The sequence below is a fragment of the Lethenteron reissneri genome, unplaced genomic scaffold (assembly GCF_015708825.2).
Source record: "Lethenteron reissneri isolate LAM-NWPU_2019-01 unplaced genomic scaffold, ASM1570882v1 scaffold_113, whole genome shotgun sequence".
NCBI lineage: Eukaryota > Metazoa > Chordata > Hyperoartia > Petromyzontiformes > Petromyzontidae > Lethenteron > Lethenteron reissneri.
Window position 1 is genome coordinate 121,387 of NW_026890816.1, and position 26,807 is coordinate 148,193.

Consider the following 26,807-nt stretch of genomic DNA (forward strand, 5'->3'; position numbering starts at 1 on the left):
TGTGGAGCTTAATTCCCCATAATTAGATCGCATTAATTTAAATGTTTAGTGAAACCCGCCACTACGCGATTTGTTCTCCAACACACCGGTGTGCTGTACTAGTGTAGTGTTATAACGCCGATTGTTGTCCAGCAACGGCAACTGCGGTCGACAAATAGTACACACGCCAGTGAGCATATACACCGGTGTGTCGGCAGGGAAGAAGAACTGGGGCAAGGGTCACGGAAGACCCCATCTGGAAGCTCCTGGAACCTGCTAGTGGGTTCGAGAAGGGAGGCGCGGCCAGGGCGGAGCCAGGCCACACTGGGTAGCATAAAAGCAGCTGAGAGTATGAGCTCAGGGCTGTCAGTTTTGGGAGTGGGCTCATCTCCTTGTGGCTGTCATCTTCGCTGCCTTTGTCAATGCCGGCTTCGCTGGATAGTTTTTGGCTGTCTCGGTCAGCGCCATTGGTGTTACACGGTCAGGGTTGTGTTTATGCTAGGTTTGACGACGAGGGAGTGCGATGGCAAACCTGTGAAGGTATTAATAAAGGTGCCCCCTTAGAAACCTTGTCTCCCGCAATGATGACACTACAACTGGTGTTAGGAGTGGGGTGAAGAAAATACACCTATAGTGTCATCGGAGGATGGGAATGGCGAAACATTAATCTCTCCGGCAGCCACGGGAACTGGTTATGAAGCCCATTGGCGGAGAGAGAGCGGCTGCGGATCGGCGGGAGAGTGGCGTAAAATTGGCGAGAGAGGAGCCCGATCCTTTGCGGTCATGCGCTGAGCACGCGGCATGGCCGAGGACCACCGTGTTGAGGGGAGCGCGGGGAAGTGTGGGAGTCGCTCCACAGCCAGCGGCGTGTAAAGGAGTCACGAAGGGACCCTGACAGCGATCCTCGTCTCTGTGAGAGAGCAGAGGAGCCTGGGCCGGAGACCGCGCATGTGGTGGGTGCCATTTTGCCCGTGGAGGGCTTGGCATGGCTGGCGGGAGCTATTTTGCGAAAAGCGCGGGACAGCGCTGGAGGGGCGGCAGAGTTAATGGCGCTGCAAGGGGATATTTTTGGCCTCCCGTGCGATGCCCGCACGAGATTTCTCCAGTGGAAGCGAGGGGAAGCCGAGACACCCTTCACTTTCCGGGAGGCGCTGCTGGTGCTGGGGCAGACAGCGTACCCCCAGACGGGTGAGATGGCGATCGACTCCTTGGCGGTGGAAAGGCTGCTGGCGCGGGAGTCGGGGATCGGAAGGCTTGGGGGATCACGTCCTTGAAGGTGGCCTGGGAAATTCAGGGCCACGAGGCCCGCCAGCATTGGCCCAAAGTGGAGGCTTGGCCGGGGTGTCAGCAGGGTGCCGGCAGCGCCACCGTAGCACTCCAACCTGCCGGCAACATCTTCCCAAGCTCCATGTTGCTTTCCGTGACTGCCGTGTGCAAAGTGTCAGGGGCTGGATCTGATTTTTATGCTACTGCGGATTTCAGGGACGGGCCGTGCCCTTAGGCCATTGTTTTTTTGTTCCCATTCCTCGGAATCCCAAGGAATGCAAAACCCTGCCAAGGCGGGGGTGACCAGTGTCGAGGACCGGCTCACGTGAGCTATGTTCTGGTAAAGGCCGACTCTCCCTTGTAAGGTGAGATTCGGGGGGGTTGTGTATATTGTTTGGCCTGTGTTATCGGCTCTCGTGGGGGGTGGGGGGGGCGTCACGGTTATGCGGTCCCTGATGGGGTTCTTGCCCATGCCGCAGTTGCGCTTCGTGTTGGCGGTTTGTGGGGAGGTTGCCGCGGGTTGTGCTTTTTGTTGGCGGTCCGCTGTTGTGTCTATACCCTTTTTTTTATTAAGAACAATTCAAAAAAAAAAACAGTTTTTTTTATTATATTTTATTTTATCTATATATCTTTTTTTTTATTAAACAATGAAAACAACTCACTTCTCCTCACAAGCACACCAGGAATCCATGAAACATGGAGGGCGGTTAAAATGTTGAGAATTCGGTCACAGAAAGGTCATAGACATCCAGATGGACAAAAGATGTATGGACTAGCCTCCCAAGACATCTGGAGATGTACAGATAAGGTGCAGAGTAAATAACGGTTGCAACTCGCGTTTTCTTAACGTTTTCCTTACCGAAAAGTAGAAACTTAACAAAGATAATTAACCAACAAACAATAATTGTTTTATTATTAGTATATGTTTCCTACCTACACGACATTCCTAAAAACTAAAGAGTACGAATTCCAGAAAGCTTAAGTGGAAACATAGTTACGCTTAACCTCAGGACATTAAAATATAACTCAGAATAAAACACCAATCTCTGGAGAACTAAACTTGGCGAAGCCCCAAAATAATAATGTGACGAGGATCATTAAGAATATTCATTAAACATAGACGAATGATAACCCCGATACTGAGACCGAAGGAACTCATAAAATATAATTCAAGAATAAATGTAACACACAGGACCACATAAATGTATTGCAAACATCTCCTCAGCCACCTTTGTCTTCCAGCGGGGTCTGACAAGCAAGGAGGGAGCAAAAAGGTCACGGGGGGGGGGGGGGGGTTTGTGCTGACATTGTTTGTTTTCTCTCGCAAGAGACGCGGAGAGAGGAGAGGGTGCTCGCGTGTTTGAGTTAAGCACGGCCACCTTTGTCTCCCCGCAGCACAAACAGATGGTCCATGAATGCTTGGAGGGTTAGGAAAGGTCGCGAGGAGGGATCGCGGGGGTGTCTGCTTCTTCTCGCTTTGTTTGTGTTTTTTTTTTGTTGCCCGCTCGCAAGGAATGCAGAGAGAAGGGAGTCACGTTTTGAGTTAGGCACAGACACAGCGAACAAGCAGTCTGGGTTGAGTCGTGCTCAGTCTCGCAACTCGGCGTGCGACGCGGCGTTGCGACGGGGCTCGCAAGAGAGTTGGGGCAGATCGTGCCTCGAGGAGAGATGGGACGACGAGGGGTCAGAGAGTGACCGCCTGAGAGCAATCTGTCCAAGTCACGCTCAGTCTCGCAACTCGGCTTGCGACGCAGCGTTGCGACGGGGGCTCGCAAGAGAGCTGGGGCGGTTGTGCCTCGAGAAGTGATGGAACGAGGAGGAGTCGTTCGAGTCGCAGAAGTCTGAGTTCAACCTGGGTCGGGGCTGGGTTTCAGCCGTGCTCCGGCTGGCGGAGCGTCGTGAGGACACGAAACACCGATGCCGATATCCGGTGTCGCTTCTCGCAGAACGAAGTTAAGTGCGAGTGAAGCTGGCAGCTGCACGAACAAGGGAAGCACGGAGCAGAGAGAGTGACGAGTGACGACAAGCAATCTATATATATAAAATCGTGAATCTGTCTGTCTGTGTGTCTGTGTCTCCGGACCATACGCACTTTCATTGGAAGCCGGTTGCCCCTGCCAACGGCTAGCGACGCCTTCGCCGCTTTCATTGGACCTGGCAACGGCTAGCGACGCCTTCGCCAAGGTCTGCAGTTTCATTGGACGGCGGTTGCCCCTGCCAACGGCTAGCCACGCCTTCGCCACTTTCATAGGCTCCGTAATTAATTAAATAACAGCCATTACTCAGTATTGTTCGAGCGCTAGGGGTGGGGGGGGGGGGGGGACCGGCACCCGTACCCAGCGTCAGCCGGGTGGGAAAATCAGGCGAGGCGGGAGGCTCTGCACGGTGCTAGGCCTCGACACCCACCACGCGAATCTAAGGTAAATTCATAAAAGTTTCACGTCCTCTACAGAGTCGTGAGGGAGGGAGAGTGGCGAGGGAGGGAGAGTGGCGAGGGAGGGACTCAGCCTCAAAACGAGTAACAGGTGTGGCGTTTTCACATCGCCACTGGGGAGACAAAGGCGGCCGGGCGTGGTGGATCCAAGTCCCGGCCGAAGCCGGGTCATGTCTATGTGTGTATGTGTTTATGTGTATGTCTGTGTGTCTCTATGTATGTGTGTATGTATGTGTGTGTGTTTATGTGTGTGTGTATGTATGTCCGTTTTTTTATGTGTTTATGTGTATGTCTGCGTGTCTGTATGTATGTGTGTATGTACGTGTGTGTATGTGTTTGTGTGTATGTATGTGTGTTTGTATCTATGTGTGTGTATGTTTTTCTGTGTGTGTGTGTATGTGTTTGTGTGTATGTGTGTGCATGTATGTGTGTGTATGTCTTTGTATGTGTTTGTGTGATTACGCTCGCATTACACAAATGTGTTGCAGCTCTAAGGCGTTCCTCGCGCAGCATTTCCGCTTTAATATTTCAGTCGTTTACTGTCGTACGCACCCTCACAGTCGTGTGTGTCTGCAGCAAGCGCGTGTATGTGTACCTATGGACGCACGCGCGTGTGTTGTGTAGGTGGAACGGTAGTGTAGTGGTTAGCGTGCTGTCTGTGTGTGTGTGTCTGTGTGTGTGTCTGTGTGTGTGTCTGTGTGTGTGTGCGTGTGTGGTGTGTGGGGAGCGGTAGTGTAGTGGTTAGCGTGCTGTCTGTGTGTGTGTGTGTCTGTCTGTGTGTGTCTGCGTGTGTCTGTGTGTGTGTCTGTGTGTGTGTCTGTGCGTGTGTGGTGTGTGAGGAGCGGTGGGTGTAGTGGTTAACGCTACGCTGCGCTACAAACCCGGCGAACCGAGTTCGATTCCCGCTCACGGCCACCACCGGTGACGATTATTTGAACCTCCCCTAGGTCGACTCAGCCTCAAACGATTAACTGGTGTGGCGTATTAACATTGCCACTGGGGAGACAAAGGCGGCCGGGCGTGAGTGGTGAGGGAGGGAGAATGGTGAGGGAGGGACTCTGCCTCAAAACGAGTAACTGGTGTGGCGTATTAACATCGCCACTGGGGAGACAAAGGCGGCCGGTCGTGGTGGATACAAGTCCCCGGCGAAGCCGGGTAGTACAGCTAGTCAACCTGTAAAAGGGCGGAGATCGCCAAGCGTCGACCAAGTGTGCAAAGCAGAGAGCGCGAAGCAGTGGAGAAAGCCTGGTCAAACGGCTGTGAGGAAGAGGACAGCACCATCGAATGCGCCGTGTGTTTGAGGGCACACCTACCAAAGACCAGTGTAAACAGACAAGACGTCACCGGGCGTCACCGAGCGTCGTGCCAACTCGTCATCCAGCAGTGGAGAGAGAAAGAGCGCAAGAGCAGCACAACTCGGACGTCACCGGGCGTCACCGAGCGTCGTGCCAACTCGTCATCCAGCAGTGGAGAGAGAGAGAGCGCAAGAGCAACACGACTCGGACGTCACCGGGCGTCACCGAGCGTCGTGCCAACTCGTCATCCAGCAGTGGAGAGAGAGAGAGAGCGCAAGAGCAACACGACTCGGACGTCACCGGGCGTCACCGAGCGTCGTGCCAACTCGTCATCTACCAGTAGAGAGAGAGAGCGCAAGAGCAGCACGACTCGGACGTCACAAGCAGAGACACGTAAGAGAGGCTCGCGGCGGCCATGCCCAACCCAGAGAAAACTTCTGGCCGCTGTTTGTATCCTCCTACACCACACAAGCTAACGACACAATTAATATTACGAGGGGACAACGCACACACAGCACGCACACGAATAAGACTTTAAAAAAAAAATTATCTTTGCGTTCCAAAAAGGGTTGCCATTTCGAGGTGGTGCGTTCAATATCAACTGATCGTGCAAAGCAGTTGCTGCCGTCGAGTTACATGAATAATAAATGTTTTAGTCATTCATTTTCGTTAACTGCATAATTTCGCCAATGAAGAAGTATTTTTAGTCATTCATTTTCGTTAACTGCATAATTTCGCCAATGAAGAAGTATTTTTAGTCATTCATTTTCGTTAATTGCATAATCGAGTTACATGAATTTATTGACGTATACCTGCTTTCGCATAAGAGAGTGTCATGTGCTTGTTTATAATTAAAATTGCTTAACACCAACTGTCCGAGTGCTTCTATCCAAGTCCATGCAAAACTGTCTTATTCTTGATAACTGTATCCTGTGATGAGATCTGAAACTGGAGACCTAAAATAACAAACACACTAAGATAATCAGTAAATGTTTAATCGATGATAATCGTGTTATCCTGATTGATATAACTGGATAAACGAAACTAAGCGTAATTATCATAACTGCACACAGTAATATAATCGCAAGCATCTGCATAAATTACTACGATTATCTCCGAGATTATCATAATTTATGCATATAATTACATACATTATCATAATTTATGCATGTTAATACACACATTGACATAATTGATGTGATTTGCGCATTTTTTGGAAAATTATTAATTTTTATTATTTTTATCAAAATTTCATAACACAACACATACAACACCGCGGGGGCGCCGGAGTGGCACTACGTGGTTATGGTTCGCAGGAGACACTGCGGTTGTGCTGTATGGTCGCGGGAAGTGTTGCAACCAAGGTTTTCTTTTTTGGGGTAAATTGTTTTTTCGTGTTGGTGGTGTTCCTCGGGGTTGCTTTGCCTGTCCACCGGTTGCAGTTGCAACGGCAACTGCGGTGGACAAACAGTACACATGCCGGTGAGCATATACACGAGTGTGTTGGCAGGGCGGAGGAACTGGGGCAAGAGTCATGGAAGACCCTATGTGGAAGCCCCTGGAACCTGCTAGAGGGTTCGAGAAGAAAGGCGCGACCAGGGCGGAGCCAGGCCGCGCTGGGTACAATAAAAGCAGCTGAGAGCGGAAGCTGAGCACTGCCGGTTCTGGGAGTGGGCTCGTATCGTCGTCGCTGTCATCTTCGCTAGATATTGTGCGGCCGGATAGTTGTTGGCTGTCTCGGTCAGCGCCATTGGTGTTCCACTGTCAGGTTTGTGTTTAGGCTCGGCTAGACGACTAGAGAGAGCTCATTTATATTTAAGCAATCTAAGCAATCATAAAAAAAAGATCAATGGAATCTTAATAAATTTAAACTCTAACCCCGCTCTCTGACGTCACCACTGCATTACCTCATCGGCGTGAGGGGGAGGTGTACCCCGCCAGTCACGTCATGTTACCTGCTGTCATGTGACGTCACGAGAAACCAGGAAGCTACCGATCCGCGCGCGCGCTCATTGAGATCCGAGGTGAGAAGTTCACATCGTGGTTGTTGTTTACCCAGGTAGAGCCTCGCTCCTCTCTCTCTTGTAGGGATATCAATTGAGTAGCAGCGAGTATGGAATCGATGTCCAGGTTGGAACATTACAACGCGGGGCCTAGCCATGAGGGTGCCTTGTCTCCTGCCCTCGCCTGATTGCATTTGCTTTAATTCTCTGCTGAAGTTTAATTTGTCTTCATCTGGCTCACTACTTTGAATTTTTTTTTCTTTTAAATATTTCTACAGTTTTTTTGCTCTTACCAGGCCAAGCCCACTTCAGCTGCTATACCGCTCTTGTTTTCAGAAGCGACCAGCCCACAACAAAGTGGCTTATCAACGTGTGGAAATGTCTGTCGGTCAAATACTCTAAACACGTGGTGATGTTGACTCTAAACGTGGAGGGGAAAACCCTGAGGATCCGGAGGAAAATCCACGCGACCACGGGGAGAGAGAGAGAGACACGCAAACTCCAATTATACAGGAGGGGTCGCGATCGAACCCACCACCTCCTGTATTCCAGGAGAGGCAGTTAACATCTCCCAGCCACCATGGTGCACACTCGAGTACATGACCACAATGAGTCTCAGCACTCTAATTCAGGAGCGTTCTGCCGAGTTGGTTTTGCTGATGCACCCTTTAGACCGATGAACAACTATTTTAATGATAATTGTTTTTTACACTTCTATCTGGCAACAAAACTGACACCTTCTTTACGAGGAGTCATGTTTGCATAGACCACAATACCTGCAGTCATAATGAAAAAAAACATAACTCTGATAATGTATGCACTGTCCTTGAAATTGATTGGTCCACACCCGAGACAGCTTTCTGTAGAGCCTCGTCTCTCTCTCTGATGGTGCATTGTCTTTGAGTTGTGCGCCTTTTGGCGTCATCTGGTCCAACACCATGTGAGACTAGGCTCTAAGGTAAGCTGTCTCGGGTGTGTGGACCAATCAACATCAAGGATAGTGCATATATTATCAGAGTTATGTTTTTTTTTCCATTATGACTGCAGGTATTGTGGTCTATGCAAACGTGACTCCTCGTAAAAAAAGGTGTCAGTTTTGTTGCAAGATAAAAGGGTAAAAAAAAAAATTATATTTTTTAATGGCAAATGAGATTCCAATGGTGTAAACTATTTTTATATTACCAACCAAGGCTCACAGAGCTGTTAGATCTTTTGTCAGAAGCCACCTGGCCATAGATGATAGCTCAACGAAATGGCTTTTCACGTGGAAGATTGTAGCAGCCAAATAATCTAAATGCATGTTACTAAATGTGGAGGGGAAAATCGAAGGACCCGGAGAAAAAATAATCCGAGTGAGCGAGTGTACTCATTTGTGTGAGTGTACTCCGTGAGCGTACTCTGCGTGCGTGAGTTCGATTCCAACCCTGACGCATTTATAATTGCAGTTTACATTTTTTTTTCTCTCTCTCCCTGTAGTGGCATTGATTTTTCTCCACATTTAGAAACATGCATTTTGAGAATTTTGCTGCAATACATTTCCATATTTTAACCCACTAAGTTGAGCTATCATTTGTGTCCAGGTCGATTCTGAAAAAGAGCTATGCAGCTCAGATGGCCTCACCTGGTAAAATAAAAATAGTGTACTGTGTTTGAGGGTTTTCCAATTTAATTTCTTATTTAGCAGTTAAAGATTATTTTTCAGGAGGGTCCTGCATTGGACTGTTTGACCACCACCAAATATATTTTGAGTTTAGGTTTGGAAGAAAAACGGAAAACCCAGTGGAACACCAATGCTGACGGTGACGGCCGACGCCAGGATAGCGACCACGGGCTCGAAGCTAGGGCAACCCGGCTCTTGTCCCAAGAAAGGAATCCGCTCCCCGCTGCCCTCCACGGTGGCTGCACGCTGATCCCCAACTTTTCCAGGAGGTCGGTACCTGCAATACACTCGTGGCATAACACGCTCGACACGTATAACTCCTGGTTACACACCTGGTGTCCGAGGCGACCCTTAAGGGTGACCCTCCCCAGCAGTCCCATCCCAGTTTCACTTGCAGTGTGCAGCGCACGATCCGGGGCCTGTAGGCGGCTCACTTCAACCCCGACCACGCTGCCGTGTGTTGCACTCAAGAGTGACGTTACCGCTCCCCGTGTCCAGCAGAATCTGGGTACGCCGCCTGTTCACCTGCCCTTCGACGAGCGACGTGGCCCCCATTATTCCTGCCACAAGCTCCCGCAGCCAGTCACCCGCAGTCGCCGCATTCTGGGGTGTTGTTGTCGGCATCTGCCTGGGGGTCACTCGCTCACCATTATCACGACAGTTTATTTGTGTTGGGACCACGTCGATTGCACCCCTCTGTGGTCCCCTCTTTAGGGAGGCCTTGGTGTTTAACCCTGGTGCTTCTCTCGCGCGGGCGATCTGGGGACTGTCTCTCACGAGATGCCCCCATTGGTCGCATAGATAGCACGCACGGGGAAGGTCGGTGGCTCCATAGGAGGCCCCTTGTCCACTCCCCCTTACCCTCCCAGTGCGCATTTGTTCGAGTTCTGCCTCCTATTGAGATACTCGCCTGGTTAGCCCCCCGACCATGGAGCGTAGCCCTCCCACCTCGGACTGGACTATCTCCGCTGTGGACTGCAGCTTGGTCACATTCAGGTGTACTTGGGTCACCTCCCCACATACTTGGGTTATGCTGTATGTGTTGGGTTATGAAATTTTGATAAAAATAATAAAAATTAATAATTTTCCGAGAAATGCGCAAATCGCATTAATTATGATAGTGTGTGTATTAATATGCATAAATTATGATAATCACGGAGATAATCGTAGTAATTTATGCGGATGCTTGCGGTTATGTTAATGTGTGCAGTTGTGATAATTAGGCTTAGCTTCGTTTATCCAGAGTTATATCAATCAGGATAACACGATTATCGTCGATTAAACATTTACTGATTATCTTAGTGTGTTTATATTATTTTAGGTCTCCAGGTTCAGATCTCATCACAGGATACAGTTATCAAGAATAAGATAGTTTTGCATGGACTTGGAAAGAAGCACTCGAACAGTTGGTGTTAAGCAATTTTAATTCTAAACAAGCACATGACACTCTAGTATGTGAAAGCAAGTATACGTCAATAAATTCCTGGGCAATCTTATGCAATTAACGAAATTGAATGACTAAAAATACTTCTTCATTGGCGAAATTATGCAGTTAACGAAAATGAATGACTAAAACATATCTTATTCATGTAACTCGACGGCAGCAACTGCTTTGCACGATCAGTTGATATTGAACGCACCACCTCGAAATGGCAACCCTTTTTGAAACGCAAAGACAGTTTTTCTTTTAAAGTCTTATTCGTGTGCGTGCTGTGTGTGCGTTGTCCCCTTGTAATATTAATTAATTCTTAGAGTCGGGAGTTGTGTCGTTAGCTTGTGTGGTGTGGGAGGATACGAACAGCGGCCAGAAGTTTTCTCTGGGTTGGGCGTGGCCGCCGCTCTGCTCCTGCTGCTCCCTCGCTCGGCATGTCGCTCGGCTTTTGCTCTCTCTCTCTCTCTCCACTGCTCGATGACGAGTTGGCACGATGCTGTCCTTGAAGATGCTCCGTCGCTCGTGTCGCTCGGTGTCGCTCGGTGTCGCTCGGTGGCGCACGGTGGCGCCCGGTGGCGCACGGTGGCGCCCGGTGGCGCACGGTGTCGCTCGGTGGCGCACGGTGGCGCACGGTGGCGCCCGGTGGCGCACGGTGTCGCTCGGTGGCGCACGGTGGCGCACGGTGGCGCCCGGTGGCGCACGGTGGCGCACGCTTGGCGATCTCCACCTTTCCTGCGGGTTGTTCGCTGGTCGTCACTCTGACGAGTAGCGATGCTTCGTTCGTGGCAGGGTGGACGTTGGCGTCTTTGTTGGCTTCACTCGCAACTCGGCGACTCAGGGTAGCGATTCTTCTCAGGTGGTGCAGACCTCGGCTTGTAGCGGCCAGCTTCCTCTGCAAACCTCGTTATTCTGGATGACGAAAACTTCTTGACGATTTCTGGTGGGGCCCGTGGCCCGGACGATGTGGGGCTCAGAGCCCCTGACGATCTGAGTTGAATGGATTTTTCCCCGGCTTATATTCAGAAAATCCACTCAATCTTCCCGAGTTGTTTGTAGGCTGTCATATATCTTTCTGTGGGTTGAACACATCTGCGTCCGTGTGTTTCGTGTGTTTATTAGTGAAGACACAGCTGTGTAACCCTTCTGGGAGGAGGGGTGTGGAATATTATTTGCTTGCGTGTGCAAATCTTGCTGTTTGTGCTCAAAACGTGATCACCCTCCTCTCTCTTTTGCGAGAGAAAAACAAACTAAAACAGAGCGAGAATAAGCAGACATCACCGCGTCCCCTCCTCGCGACCTTCCTAACCCTCCAAGTATTCATGAGCCATCTGTTTGTGCTGCGGGAAGACAAAGGCGGCCGTGCTTAACTCAAACACGCGAGCACCCACTCCTCTCTCCGCGTCTCTTGCGAGAGAAAACAACCAATGTCAGCACAAACCCCCCCCTTTGTGACCTTTTTGCTCCTTCCTTGCTTGTCAGACCCCGCTGGAAGACAAAGGTGGCTGAGGAGATGTTTGCAATACATTTATGTGGTCCTGTGTGTTACATTTATTCTTGAATTATATTTTATGAGTTCCTTCGGTCTTAGTATCGTGGTTATCATTCGTCTATGTTTAATGAATATTCGTAATGCTCCTCGTCACATTATTATTTTGGGCTTCGCCAAGTTTAGTTCTCCAGAGATTGGTGTTTTATTCTGAGTTAATTTTTTATGTCCTGAGGTTAAGTGCACGCACTTAAGCTTTCTGGAATTCGTACTCTTTAGTTTTTCGGAAGGTCGTGTAGATAGGAAACATATACTTCTAAATAATATGTATGCGGTGAATATAAGGGAATTACTAATAATAATATTATTGTTTGTTGGTTAATTATCTATGTTAAGTTTCTACTTTTCGGTAAGGAAAACGTTAAGAAAACGCGAGTTTCAACCGTTGTTTGCTTTGCACCTTATCTGTACATCTCCAGATGTCTTTGGGAGGTTAGTCCATACTTCTTTTGTCCATCTGGATGTCTATGACCTCTCTGTCACCGACTTCTTACCAGTTTAATGGCCGTTGATAATTGGTTCTTTACCCTTCTATCTGGCAACAAAACTGACACCTTTTTGCAAGGAGTCATGTTTGCATAGACCGCAATACCTGCAGTCATAAATACAAACAAAAGACATAACTCTGATAATGTGCACTGTCCTTGAAGTTGATTGGTCCACACCCGAGACAGCTTTCCTTCGAGCCTAGTCTCATATGGGTTGGACCAGATGACGCCAAAAGGCGCACAACTCAAGGACAATGCACCATCAGAGTATGAGAGCTCGGGGCAAGCATCTACACTATGGGGACCTCATTTGCCAGTAAAAATATGATAATTGGTTCTTTACCCTTCTATCTGGCAACAAAACTGACACCTTTTTGCAAGGAGTCATGTTTGCATAGACCGCAATACCTGCAGTCATAAATACAAACAAAAGACATAACTCTGATAATGTGCACTGTCCTTGAAGTTGATTGGTCCACACCCGAGACAGCTTTCCTTCGAGCCTAGTCTCATATGGGTTGGACCAGATGACGCCAAAAGGCGCACAACTCAAGGACAATGCACCATCAGAGTATGAGAGCTCGGGGCAAGCATCTACACTATGGGGACCTCATTTGCCAGTAAAAATATGATAATTGGTTCTTTACCCTTCTATCTGGCAACAAAACTGACACCTTTTTGCAAGGAGTCATGTTTGCATAGACCGCAATACCTGCAGTCATAAATACAAACAAAAGACATAACTCTGATAATGTGCACTGTCCTTGAAGTTGATTGGTCCACACCCGAGACAGCTTTCCTTCGAGCCTAGTCTCATATGGGTTGGACCAGATGACGCCAAAAGGCGCACAACTCAAGGACAATGCACCATCAGAGTATGAGAGCTCGGGGCAAGCATCTACACTATGGGGACCTCATTTGCCAGTAAAAATATGATAATTGGTTCTTTACCCTTCTATCTGGCAACAAAACTGACACCTTTTTGCAAGGAGTCATGTTTGCATAGACCGCAATACCTGCAGTCATAAATACAAACAAAAGACATAACTCTGATAATGTGCACTGTCCTTGAAGTTGATTGGTCCACACCCGAGACAGCTTTCCTTCGAGCCTAGTCTCATATGGGTTGGACCAGATGACGCCAAAAGGCGCACAACTCAAGGACAATGCACCATCAGAGTATGAGAGCTCGGGGCAAGCATCTACACTATGGGGACCTCATTTGCCAGTAAAAATATGATAATTGGTTCTTTACCCTTCTATCTGGCAACAAAACTGACACCTTTTTGCAAGGAGTCATGTTTGCATAGACCGCAATACCTGCAGTCATAGTGTAGATGCTTGCCCCGAGCTCTCATACTCTGATGGTGCATTGTCCTTGAGTTGTGCGCCTTTTGGCGTCATCTGGTCCAACCCATATGAGACTAGGCTCGAAGGAAAGCTGTCTCGGGTGTGGACCAATCAACTTCAAGGACAGTGCACATTATCAGAGTTATGTCTTTTGTTTGTATTTATGACTGCAGGTATTGCGGTCTATGCAAACATGACTCCTTGCAAAAAGGTGTCAGTTTTGTTGCCAGATAGAAGGGTAAAGAACCAATTATCATATTTTTACTGGCAAATGAGGTCCCCATAGTGTAGATGCTTGCCCCGAGCTCTCATACTCTGATGGTGCATTGTCCTTGAGTTGTGCGCCTTTTGGCGTCATCTGGTCCAACCCATATGAGACTAGGCTCGAAGGAAAGCTGTCTCGGGTGTGGACCAATCAACTTCAAGGACAGTGCACATTATCAGAGTTATGTCTTTTGTTTGTATTTATGACTGCAGGTATTGCGGTCTATGCAAACATGACTCCTTGCAAAAAGGTGTCAGTTTTGTTGCCAGATAGAAGGGTAAAGAACCAATTATCATATTTTTACTGGCAAATGAGGTCCCCATAGTGTAGATGCTTGCCCCGAGCTCTCATACTCTGATGGTGCATTGTCCTTGAGTTGTGCGCCTTTTGGCGTCATCTGGTCCAACCCATATGAGACTAGGCTCGAAGGAAAGCTGTCTCGGGTGTGGACCAATCAACTTCAAGGACAGTGCACATTATCAGAGTTATGTCTTTTGTTTGTATTTATGACTGCAGGTATTGCGGTCTATGCAAACATGACTCCTTGCAAAAAGGTGTCAGTTTTGTTGCCAGATAGAAGGGTAAAGAACCAATTATCATATTTTTACTGGCAAATGAGGTCCCCATAGTGTAGATGCTTGCCCCGAGCTCTCATACTCTGATGGTGCATTGTCCTTGAGTTGTGCGCCTTTTGGCGTCATCTGGTCCAACCCATATGAGACTAGGCTCGAAGGAAAGCTGTCTCGGGTGTGGACCAATCAACTTCAAGGACAGTGCACATTATCAGAGTTATGTCTTTTGTTTGTATTTATGACTGCAGGTATTGCGGTCTATGCAAACATGACTCCTTGCAAAAAGGTGTCAGTTTTGTTGCCAGATAGAAGGGTAAAGAACCAATTATCATATTTTTACTGGCAAATGAGGTCCCCATAGTGTAGATGCTTGCCCCGAGCTCTCATACTCTGATGGTGCATTGTCCTTGAGTTGTGCGCCTTTTGGCGTCATCTGGTCCAACCCATATGAGACTAGGCTCGAAGGAAAGCTGTCTCGGGTGTGGACCAATCAACTTCAAGGACAGTGCACATTATCAGAGTTATGTCTTTTGTTTGTATTTATGACTGCAGGTATTGCGGTCTATGCAAACATGACTCCTTGCAAAAGGTGTCAGTTTTGTTGCCAGATAGAAGGGTAAAGAACCAATTATCATATTTTTACTGGCAAATGAGGTCCCCATAGAGTTTAATGGCCGTTTCACAGATTCCTGGTGTGTTTGTAGTGGGTTGTTTTCATTATTTAATTAAAAGGTATATATAGATATAATAAAAAGAGAAATAGTTTTTTTTTCTTTATTATTCTTAATATTAATAACGGAAAACAGGGCATAGATCCAACAATCCGCCCTTTTAAAAATTTTCAGTGGTCGATTCGGCCACTGGCGAATTTTTAAACAAAGTAAATGCCCTGTTTTTTTTCGTTATAAATCCATCAGCCGCCCTCACTCTCGGCGGTTATTTCTTACGACGCGCGTGCACGTATTACAGTCTTGATATGGTTACATTTGAATTGAGTAAAGAAAATTAAACAAACGTTAAACATCGATATTGCGTTACATCGGTTCTCATACATCATAACTCCGACGAATATTCATTTTTGTTTTTGCTTAACATGGTTACATTTGAATTGAGCAAAGAAAATTAAACAAACGTTAAACATCGATATTGCGTTACATCGGTTCTCATACATCATAACTCCGACGAATATTCATTTTTGTTTTTGCTTAACATGGTTACATTTGAATTGAGCAAAGAAAATTAAACAAACGTTAAACATCGATATTGCGTTACATCGGTTCTCATACATCATAACTCCGACGAATATTCATTTTTGTTTTTGTTAAATCCTGGGAAACGCTAGGTAGCGGTTTCGAACGCATTTATGCGTTACCTTCCTCATGTTGCCTCGTTTACCACTTATCACTTTGATAATTCGATCACGGTTTTCGGGTTCGTTTTTGTAGTTTCCTCTCTCACTCTCTCGCGTCGTGGGAGTGTGTGGTGAAAAATTGTGCTGCACATAACCAGAATTCGCACACACGACCCATTTTGACACTTGGTTCGAGGCATTCGCTCTCTCTGCGATTACATGCACATTTGCCGAGTCAGTGTGTCGATTTAATTCTGTCCCTCGTAATGTTGCCCTCTTTGTTTTTACGAGTGTGTTGGATTTCAACACCATTCCCGATACGTCATGGACATTCGTCTCCATTTTAGCACTCCGATCCACATAATTTTTGGTTTCCCTTGGATATTTTCCATTCAAAGGCTCATGCCTGCGCTCCTCAGGGCGTGTCCCTGCTGTCTGTTTTTGTACTGTCCGATCACGCTTCAATGCAACCCTGTCCTTGTATTCGATCCGCACGTCATTTACGGGAGCACTGTCCACGTTTTTGCCCGCCCTGTCACTTGCAGCCTGCCTGTATTTCCCATTGAGCTCCGGGTTTAACAAAACCTCGGCGGGTGGGGCGCGTGTTGGCCGCTCGCTCGCGCTCACTGTGGGTTGTTTATCATGTATTTGGACCGCATTCTGTGTTATTCCTCTATTCCCTCCTGGTATAGCCGGTGGAGGAATTGGTCGTAATTGGACTGATTGTTTTTGACCTCCCATCCTGCGATTCTCGTACATTTTTGGCCCAGTGTTACTCCCATTTGGGTGCCAAATTTTTCCTGGATTGTTACTTCGCCATTTTTGTGGGTAATTTTGACCTTGCGTGTGTCGTGGCATGGGGTGTTGATATGGTTCTGTTCTGAACCTCTCCCTCCTACGATTCTCGTACACCCTTGGCCCAGTGTTTTTCCCATTTGGGTGCCAAATCTTTCCTGGATTGTTACTTCGCCATCCCTGTGGGTAATCTTGACCTTGCGCATGTCGGGGCATGGGGTGTTGATATGGTTCTGCTCTGAACCTCTCCCTCCTGCGATTCTCGTACATTTTTGGCCCAGTGTTTCTCCCATTTGGGTGCCAAATTTTTTTTGGATCGTTACTTCGCCATCCCTGTGGGTAATTTTGACCTTGCGTGTGTCGGGGCATGGGGTGTTGATATGATTCTGCCCTTGGCCTCCACATTCTGTGATTCTCCTGAATGTTCGGCTTTGTGCCGCTCTCATTCTCGTGCCAACCTCTCTCTGGTTTATTTTGCCATGTGTGCGTGCGTTTTTGCTCCTCCCTGCATCGTGGGACTGCTCGGTGATTTTTATTTCTCTCTGAGAGGCTGGGTTCCTTATCCCTCTCTCTGTGTTCTGGATCCGAATTATGACTCTTAGCTCTGTATAACCATGCCATGTACGCCTTGCTCTCTATGCGGTGTAAGGATGCGGTTTCTGGATTCAAAACCATTCTCACCCTTTCTGTAATCTCTGGGCTCAAGGATTCAAAAAACATAATTTTGAACATTTTATCTCCTTCGTGGTATTGTTTCACATCGCCTGCGTAATACGCTCTTTTAAATTGTAAAAGGTAGTCACGTGGGTCTTGGTCCATGCCCTGAGTCATCGATTTTACAGCATAAAACCCCTCAGTGAGTGTCGAATATTCTCCAAACTTCCGAATCACTGCCAGGCTCAGTTGTTTAAAATCATTTCTAACCTTGTGTGGTAGTGAATTTACCCATGGGATAGATTCTTTATGTAAGCTCCATTTCAACAAACTCGCTTTTTCATCCCGTCTCCTCAGCCCTCTAATCATTGCCTCTTCTACTGTTGCGATATGTGTGTGGATATCCATAGACTTATTGTGTGGATCAAAATCGGGAATTCTAACTAGAGCCTTGTCCATCAATTTAAGGGTTTTACTGGTGAATAGGTATTCCGAAAGTTGATTGCCGACAGCGTCATCATCAAACAAGTTATCATCAGGCAATCTGTCACTTTGATCTGTACTGTGTCGGGCGTGATTAAGCGGTGTGCATTTTCTGTGTGCGCGCCCAGTGCCGTGTCGCTCGTGTTGCCATTTCCCTTCAGTTTTTGCCTCTGCCCTTAGTGGAGCATGTCCTGTCGACTTTACTTTAACATTTTTCCTCCCTCTATCTGTGAAGTTGTCAGTCTCACATGTTTTTGTTTGCATATGTATCTCTCCATCCCTTCTCTCGAATTGTGAGGGTTTCCCTTTGTCAAGGATTTTTTGTTCGATATCCATAATTTTTGTGCGATTAGTCCCTGGACTCTGTCCACGTACCCAAGAGTGTGATTTAATGTTACTTCCATATTTATTCTGTGGATCAACGTCTGTGAGTTTCGCTGGTGTCGCGAGCACTGATTTCTCATCCCTCTCGAGGGTGTGGGGACATTTCTCCTCGTTTATTAGAGACGATTTCTCTCCTGTTTCCTTTCCGAATTTTTCCTCATTCCACAATCCCTGTCTGTATGCCTGTGTGAGAAGGTATGAGTCCTGTCCTGCCTTCTCTGCAGTTTTTGCATCGTGTTCGCCTTCGTTACATTTTATCCAGTCAATTAGTTTCCCCCGAGGTGTGTTCGTGTTATCGATACAGCTCCCTTCCCATATGTCTCTCTGACTGTACTGCTTTGTAACAGATCGGTCGGTATGTTTCAATACGAGTTCCCAGTATCCCGTAACCCATTCAAATATTATTCTTAATCCTAGCATCTTAAGTATGGCAAGAGTTACTTTGACATTTCCTTTCAGAGTGCATATAAAACAGTTATCTCACAGAGTGTGGTCAGTTTTTGCTCGATCTATTCTGTTATTTTCCGATTCAGAGTGCGTACCTCTAACACCATTTATCACAGGATACAATCGGTTCGATATGATTTATCTAAATTCCACTGTCTTTGTTTCAACTTGCTATTCTGGATTTTAACCTTAGAGGGCGTTTTTTTTTTGTTTTACGCTCGTTTACAATCACCATGCAATGTTTGATCACGATATTCTGTTTAACACGTAGTGACTCATTCCATCATCCATGCAAAACACTGTCTGTGAGAGATCCCGGACGAGCCCCCATTATGTTGTATGTGTTGGGTTATGAAATTTTGATAAAATTAATAAAAATTAAGAATTTTCCGAAAAATGCGCAAATCGCATTAATTATGATAGTGTGTGTATTAATATGCATAAATTATGATAATCACGGAGATAATCGTAGTAATTTATGTGGATGCTTGCGGTTATGTTAATGTGTGCAGTTGTGATAATTAGGCTTAGCTTCGTTTATCCAGAGTTATATCAATCAGGATAACATGATTATCGTCGATTAAACATTTACTGATTATCTTAGTGTGTTTATATTATTTTATGTCTCCAGGTTCAGATCTCATCACAGGATACAGTTATCAAGAATAAGATAGTTTTGCATGGACTTGGAAAGAAGCACTCGAACAGTTGGTGTTAAGCAATTTTAATTCTAAACAAGCACATGACACTCTAGTATGTGAAAGCGAGTATACGTCAATAAATTCCTGGGCAATCTTATGCAATTAACGAAATTGAAACGCAAAGACAGTTTTTCTTTTAAAGTCTTATTCGTGTGCGTGCTGTGTGTGCGTTGTCCCCTTGTAATATTAATTAATTCTTAGAGTCGGGAGTTGTGTCGTTAGCTTGTGTGGTGTGGGAGGATACGAACAGCGGCCAGAAGTTTTCTCTGGGTTGGGCGTGGCCGCCGCTCTGCTCCTGCTGCTCCCTCGCTCGGCGTGTCGCTCGGCTTTTGCTCTCTCTCTCTCTCTCCACTGCTCGATGACGAGTTGGCACGATGCTGTCCTTGAAGATGCTCCGTCGCTCGTGTCGCTCAGTGTCGCTCGGTGTCGCTCGGTGGCGCACGGTGGCGCCCGGTGGCGCACGGTGGCGCCCGGTGGCGCACGGTGTCGCTCGGTGGCGCACGGTGGCGCACGGTGGCGCCCGGTGGCGCACGGTGGCGCACGCTTGGCGATCTCCACCTTTCCTGCGGGTTGTTCGCTGGTCGTCACTCTGACGAGTAGCGATGCTTCGTTCGTGGCAGGGTGGACGTTGGCGTCTTTGTTGGCTTCACTCGCAACTCGGCGACTCAGGGTAGCGATTCTTCTCAGGTGGTGCAGACCTCGGCTTGTAGCGGCCAGCTTCCTCTGCAAACCTCGTCATTCTGGATGACGAAAACTTCTTGACGATTTCTGGTGGGGCCCGTGGCCCGGACGATGTGGGGCTCAGAGCCCCTGACGATCTGAGTTGAATGGATTTTTCCCCGGCTTATATTCAGAAAATCCACTCAATCTTCCCGAGTTGTTTGAAGGCTGTCATATATCTTTCTGTGGGTTGAACACATCTGCGTCCGTGTGTTTCGTGTGTTTATTAGTGAAGACACAGCTGTGTAACCCTTCTGGGAGGAGGGGTGTGGAATATTATTTGCTTGCGTGTGCAAATCTTGCCGTTTGTGCTCAAAACGTGATCACCCTCCTCTCTCTTTTGCGAGAGAAAAACAAACTAAAACAGAGCGAGAATAAGCAGACATCACCGCGTCCCCTCCTCGCGACCTTCCTAACCCTCCAAGTATTCATGAGCCATCTGTTTGTGCTGCGGGAAGACAAAGGCGGCCGTGCTTAACTCAAACACGCAAGCACCCACTCCTCTCTCCGCGTCTCTTGCGAGAGAAAACAACCAATGTCAGCACAAACCCCCCCCTTTGTGACCTTTTTGCTCCCTCCTTGCTTGTCAGACCCCGCTGGAAGACAAAGGTGGCTGAGGAGATGTTTGCAATACATTTATGTGGTCCTGTGTGTTAAATTTATTCTTGAATTATATTTTATGAGTTCCTTCGGTCTTAGTATCGTGGTTATCATTCGTCTATGTTTAATGAATATTCGTAATGCTCCTCGTCACATTATTATTTTGGGCTTCGCCAAGTTTAGTTCTCCAGAGATTGGTGTTTTATTCTGAGTTAATTTTTTATGTCCTGAGGTTAAGTGCACGCACTTAAGCTTTCTGGAATTCGTACTCTTTAGTTTTTCGGAAGGTCGTGTAGATAGGAAACATATACTTCTAAATAATATGTATGCGGTGAATATAAGGGAATTACTAATAATAATATTATTGTTTGTTGGTTAATTATCTATGTTAAGTTTCTACTTTTCGGTAAGGAAAACGTTAAGAAAACGCGAGTTTCAACCGTTGTTTGCTCTGCACCTTATCTGTACATCTCCAGATGTCTTTGGGAGGTTAGTCCATACATCTTTTGTCCATCTGGATGTCTATGACCTCTCTGTCACCGACTTCTTACCAGTTTAATGGCCGTTTCACAGATTCCTGGTGTGTTTGTAGTGGGTTGTTTTCATTATTTAATTAAAAGGTATATATAGATATAATAAAAAGAGAAATAGTTTTTTTTCTTAATTATTCTTAATATTAATAACGGAAAACAGGGCATAGATCCAACAATTACCTCCTCACGTACATGGGTCTCATGGCCTGTGATCTCCTATGCCGGTCTGTATCCCTGCCACCCATCCTGGGGTTGTCTCACGGGGTCCTGGAGGCTCCCTCGTCCCCCCCCCCCCCTCACCGTTCTCGCGAGCTTCTCCTCTGGAAAAAGACTTGCAATGGTGTGCTCCTGTTCCAGCCGTCAGAATTGCGCACGCTCGCGAGCAAATCTCTCACACACGTGCGCGTGCTCGGCAAGGGTGTTAGATGGGGGATATGGGCAGTTCGCATCTGGCTGCCACCACGTTGTGCTTGTCAGATACTGCTGAACTTTCTCGGCGGCGAGGTCATCGATGATCTCGGCAGTGTATCCCAGGCGTACGCTCTGTGTTAGCAAGCGTGATTTATTTTAGTGTCCGCTCACTGAGATCTGAAGTGTGAAGTTCACATCGTGGTTATTGTTGTCGTGGTGGTAGTTGTTGTTTACCCAGGTAGAGCCTCGCTCCTTCTCTGTCTTGTAGGGAGGCCGCTTTGGATTGCACCACTCTTCGATTTCACGTTAACATGCTAATTTATTACATTAACATCACTAGCCCCGGCCACTTCCTTATGACCCTTGGGCTACACCCATTTCAAACCTTTTACAACAGTCTGCCTCAGCAGCAGACCATGCATTTTCTAGCAGAGTGTTTTTGTTTGCTTTCTGACCACAAGTATTGTGGTTAATGCACACATGATTCCTTATTTGGAATACAGTACAGTACTTATTTCAATTGTGATGTTTATTTTAGTTGCCGTTAACCTAACCCCATTATTTAGGTAATGCTTAAGTATAATGATGTATTTTGAGAAGCTCACAATGGCCCTATACAAAATTGCATTTCATACAGTAATAATGATACGCTAATCGATGCCTGGTTATAGTCAAGGGATCGTCCCCTGCTGGTCAACCATGTTACGCATTTTGATGATCTGGTCATGGCTACTCAATGATATTGAGTTGGAGAATCGTGTTCTATACCTGGAGAATTCCATGACGAAATGGGGCCTTGCATATGTTCTACAAAAAGATCACCTCCCTGGGAAAATCTTGACCTAAAGCTTTCGTAACTGCAGGAATTCATATTCTTTGGGTCTTTCGGTTAAGTGACGTGACTTTACCGAAAGACCCAAAGAATACCTCCCTGGGAATTTAATGTCATACAACACTGCACCTGCTCAGCTCTCCATGAATAATCAGGTCGTTCTACACGTGGTGGAGGAGCGCCTATACCAGGTTAATGTGTTCATGACCTTATTTGGCATCCAAAGTGTCACTTCAAATTAGTCTAGCAGCATTCTTTCATTAGGCTCTGTAACACTATGTGGAAGCTGCCTGGACTTTTTTACATACAAAGCTGTGAGTGTCCATCGCCAAGGTCTAGTCCATTGCAAAGGTCTTGTCAATAAAACAGGCAATAGTCTACATTATAGACTGCCAATACACTCACTGAGGTTAAGAACCAGGCTACAGTCTACATTATAGACTGCCAGTATGCTCACCGAGGTTAAGAACCAGGCTACAGTGTACATTAGTCGTTTTTTTTCTTCTATTCACTTTATTTGTATTATTATTTTATATCTACGTGACTTTACCGAAATAACCAAAGAATATGAATTCCCGCTATCACAAAAGTTTTAAGTCAAGATTTTCCCAGGGAGGTGATCTTTTTGTAGAACATATGCAAGGCCCCATTTCGTCATGGAATTCAACAGGTACAGAACAAGATTTTATAAGAATGCAAACAGTCAGGAAATTAACAATGCACATATGCAGCTTAAGTTAGATCTGTTCATCCTCGCATTCAAGCTCATCTGAGCCTGGCTTCAGACCTTTAAGTTGCAAATGAACATTAATTTATACATTTCTGCATAATACAAATAGTATCAACAGCCTTTGCTATGTTAGCTAATTTTTCTTAAATAAATATTCCTGTCATAGCTAGACAACCGAAATTGTGTGCTTGGAGTTTTTGGTAAATATTCATTTTGAAGACACTTGGGTGTCGAGTCATATTTATGACCATTTGCCCTCTCATTGTGTGCCTTAGCAGCCCGTGTGATGAATTAGGGAATCTCTTTCACTATTTCATGAAAATATGAATATGTATAGATGTGTAAGTCATGTGTGACTGTATATATGCATTCCTCTGTGCCTCAATACTCACGGAGATGGTGTGGATATGTTTTTCTGTCTGCAGCTGATGCTCGCTCTGCAGAGTTGGTCTGATGGAGCAAAGGCACTCAGCGCAGCTCGGTACAAGAAGGAAACAATGCGACCAGAATGCAAACAGCATGGATCGTACTGGAAACTTGACACAGCACCAGAGAACACACACAGGAGAGAAACCCTTCAAGTGCACTGTGTGTGGGAAGGCGTTTGCACAGTCATCAACTCTTCAGACCCACCAGAGAACACACACAGGAGAGAAACCTTTTAAGTGCAGTGTGTGTAAAAAGGTGTTTGCACGGTCATCCATTCTTAAATCACACCAGAGAACACACACAGAAGAGAAACCTTTTAAGTGCACTCTGTGTGGGGAGGCGTTTGCATTGTCATCAAATCTTAAGATCCACCAGAGAACACACACAGGAGAGAAACCTTTTAAGTGCACTCTGTGTGGGAAGGCGTTTGCAATGTCATCAAATCTTAAGACCCACCAGAGAACACACACAGGAGATAAGCCCTTCAAGTGCAGTGTGTGTGGGAAGGCATTTTTTTTATTCATCTACTCTTAAACAACACCAGAGAACACACACAGGAAAGAAACCTTTCAAGTGCACTGTGTGTGAGAAGGCGTTTGCACAGTCACCACATCTTCAAAGACACCAGAGAACACACACAGGAGAGAAACATTTCAAGTGCATTGTGTGTGGGAAGGCATTTGCACAGTCATCACATCTTCAAAGACACCAGAGAACACACACAGGAGATAAGCCCTTCAAGTGCAGTGTGTGTGGGAAGGCATTTTTTTATTCATCTACTCTTAAACAACACCAGAGAACACACACAGGAGAGAAACCCTTCAAGTGCACTGTGTGTGAGAAGGCATTTTCATGGTCGTCATATCTTCAGACCCACCAGAGAACAAACACAGGAGATAACCCCTTCAAGTGCAGTGTGTGTGGGAAGGCATTTTTTTTATTCATCTACTCTTAAACAACACCAGAGAACACACACAGGAGAGAAACCTTTTAAGTGCACTCTGTGTGGGAAGGTGTTTGCAATGTCATCAAATCTTAAGACCCACCAGAAAACACACACAGGAGAGAAACCTTTTAAGTGCACTCTGTGTGGGAAGGCGTTTGCAAAGTCAACAACTTTTCAGACCGACCAGAGAATACACACAGGAGATAAACCCTTCAAGTGCAGTGTGTGTGAGAAGGCGTTTTCAGATTCATCTGCTCTTCGACGACACCAGAGAACACACACAGGAGATAAACCCTTCAAGTGCAGTGTGTGTGGGAAGACATTTTTAGATTCATCTAATCTTAAACAACACCAGAGAACACACACAGGAGAGAAACTCTTCAAGTGCAGTGTTTGTGGGAAAGCGTTTGCACATTCATCAAATCTTAGAAAACACCAGAGAACACACACGCATCAGAAAATCCACAAGAAGTGTAATCTGAAATCAGCTTGTGAAAGTCAAAGTGCTGCAATGACCCCATTGTTCATGAAACAAGAACCAGAAGACAATCCCAGCCTGGACACTTTGAAAGGTATCAAGGTGAAATATAAAGAGGCGAAAGTGAAATGTGAAGAAGTAACAGTGAAGAGCGTAGAAGTGAAGGTTAAATTTGAAGATTATTCAACTCCAAAATCGGACCTTCACATAGATGGAGGCAGTGTGAAACAGGAACTAAATTCTGATTGTGAGGCAGAGCGAGGCAACTCCCAGGAGTTTGTGGATGTGGAGGTGTGGGTGGACTTCTTAGACAATACAAAGTCAAATGGAGACCAGGTAGATGTGCAAGCTTCAGACAAGCTCCAATGGATGCACTTTTGTCACAGGCCTTTCTAATGAATATAATGTGAAGTTGAACACTCAATTTCTAGGTTCAAACTGCAGTGTAAGCGTGGCCATTATTTGTGAACCTGTGGGTTGGGGCGATCTCTAACCAGGAGTGACTCAAGTGTTTTGTATCATATCTCATCTTAGACACTCGATGGGTGCCCATAATGGGCATCTGCCCCTGTGTGCCACAAGGTGACCGTTCACTGGCCTGCATGTGGATATGAGTTTGTAAGTCGGGGGAGATGATTGATATGCCAGTCGGATTTGAACCTTGAACCTCTGCAACAAATAGAGAATGTACTACTACTTGGCTTCCCTCTATGAGAGTGCTTCACATATAGGCCTCATCTCGGCAGAGATCAACTTGTAAATACGTTGCAACGTGACGCAGTACATTTCAGTATAGGAATAAAATGTTGCCAATGTGCCCTTTGATTATTTTGAATCATAATTGAAAGAATACCCGTCTGATTTTGTACGTACATACAACATTTTGTGTATTAATGTCAAACATGGAATATGTGCTGTCAGGACAAAGTATTTGTTTTGGTGGTAACCTGTACAAAAACTCACGTGAGAGCTGTTATTTTTGTGATACGAGTCAAAGGGTATTTTTGTGAATCAGGACGCATCTGACTGGGGCAACTCATTGTCTTTGAAATCGGGAGCATAGTCGGATCATTCATCAGTTAAGGTATGCCACTTATAAGTTACGTATAGGAGATACATTCTCCACAAGAACACTAATTATCATTTTGTATTACGTATACATTTTGTCGAACTGAGACTTGAAATGGACCTTGCCGATGAACATCAGTTGAAGCAAGCCGGACTGTTGAGACATTGTACACCAAAACCAGTCCACAGGTGGCTTGTACTGAACACGTGTAGTGCCATAAGAGAGGAGGGTCTGCTGGGGGCTCTAGGATCCTAGGCAGATAAGCCCTCGGCGCCAGGTGCTAGGATCCCAGGCACCCCAAACAGTTAAGCCCCTTGGCGCCACCAACGGGGGGGCTGTGCGTGCTCTGTGGGATATCTGGGGGCGCACACAACCCCACCCCTCGTTGGGGACGAGGCATAAAAGGGCAGCTCCCTGGCCGATCGGGGCCAGTTGCAGCTCAAGACCCAAGACCAGCCAGCTTAGGACCCTGGACCCCCTCGTCCTGCTTTTTCTTGTATGGGCCGGGACGCTGTGAGGGCCAGTGGTGGGACTCTGGGACTCCCGGCTCTACGTCCTTGTAAGGGCGCGTTCCGAGGAAGCCAGAGTCCAGACCCGCACCTTGGCTGGATCGGGTCAATTAGCCTCCCCTAGAGTAATTGCAGCCGGAGGACCCCAGAGCATAGCGAGAGTAGTGTATCTAGGCTGTGTACCTAGGCTATGTACCTAGGCTGTAACAGAGTATCAGGACTGTTGGAGTGTTTTATTGTAATAAAGAAGATACCTCTACAAGTGTCTCTGGAACCCATTACACATGCATTCCTAAAAGGCCGTGGTATTTATAGTTTGTGTAAAACATTCCTTTGTTTCGTGTAGAGAATGTTCAATGAAAGATGTCTGCCGATCTGTTTTTTCGCAAGGAGGTACTTTAAAGAGCACATTTGAAGGCATCGTGGATTTTTGTTACAGATTTGT

The 26,807-nt window shown here is 46.4% G+C and overlaps 1 pseudogene; it reads left to right on the top strand.

Annotated features, from left to right (window-relative positions):
- LOC133361534 (zinc finger protein 721-like) overlaps positions 1-26,624 on the top strand; it is a 42,928-nt pseudogene extending 16,304 nt beyond the window's left edge.
- Positions 26,625-26,807: the final 183 nt, after the last annotated feature.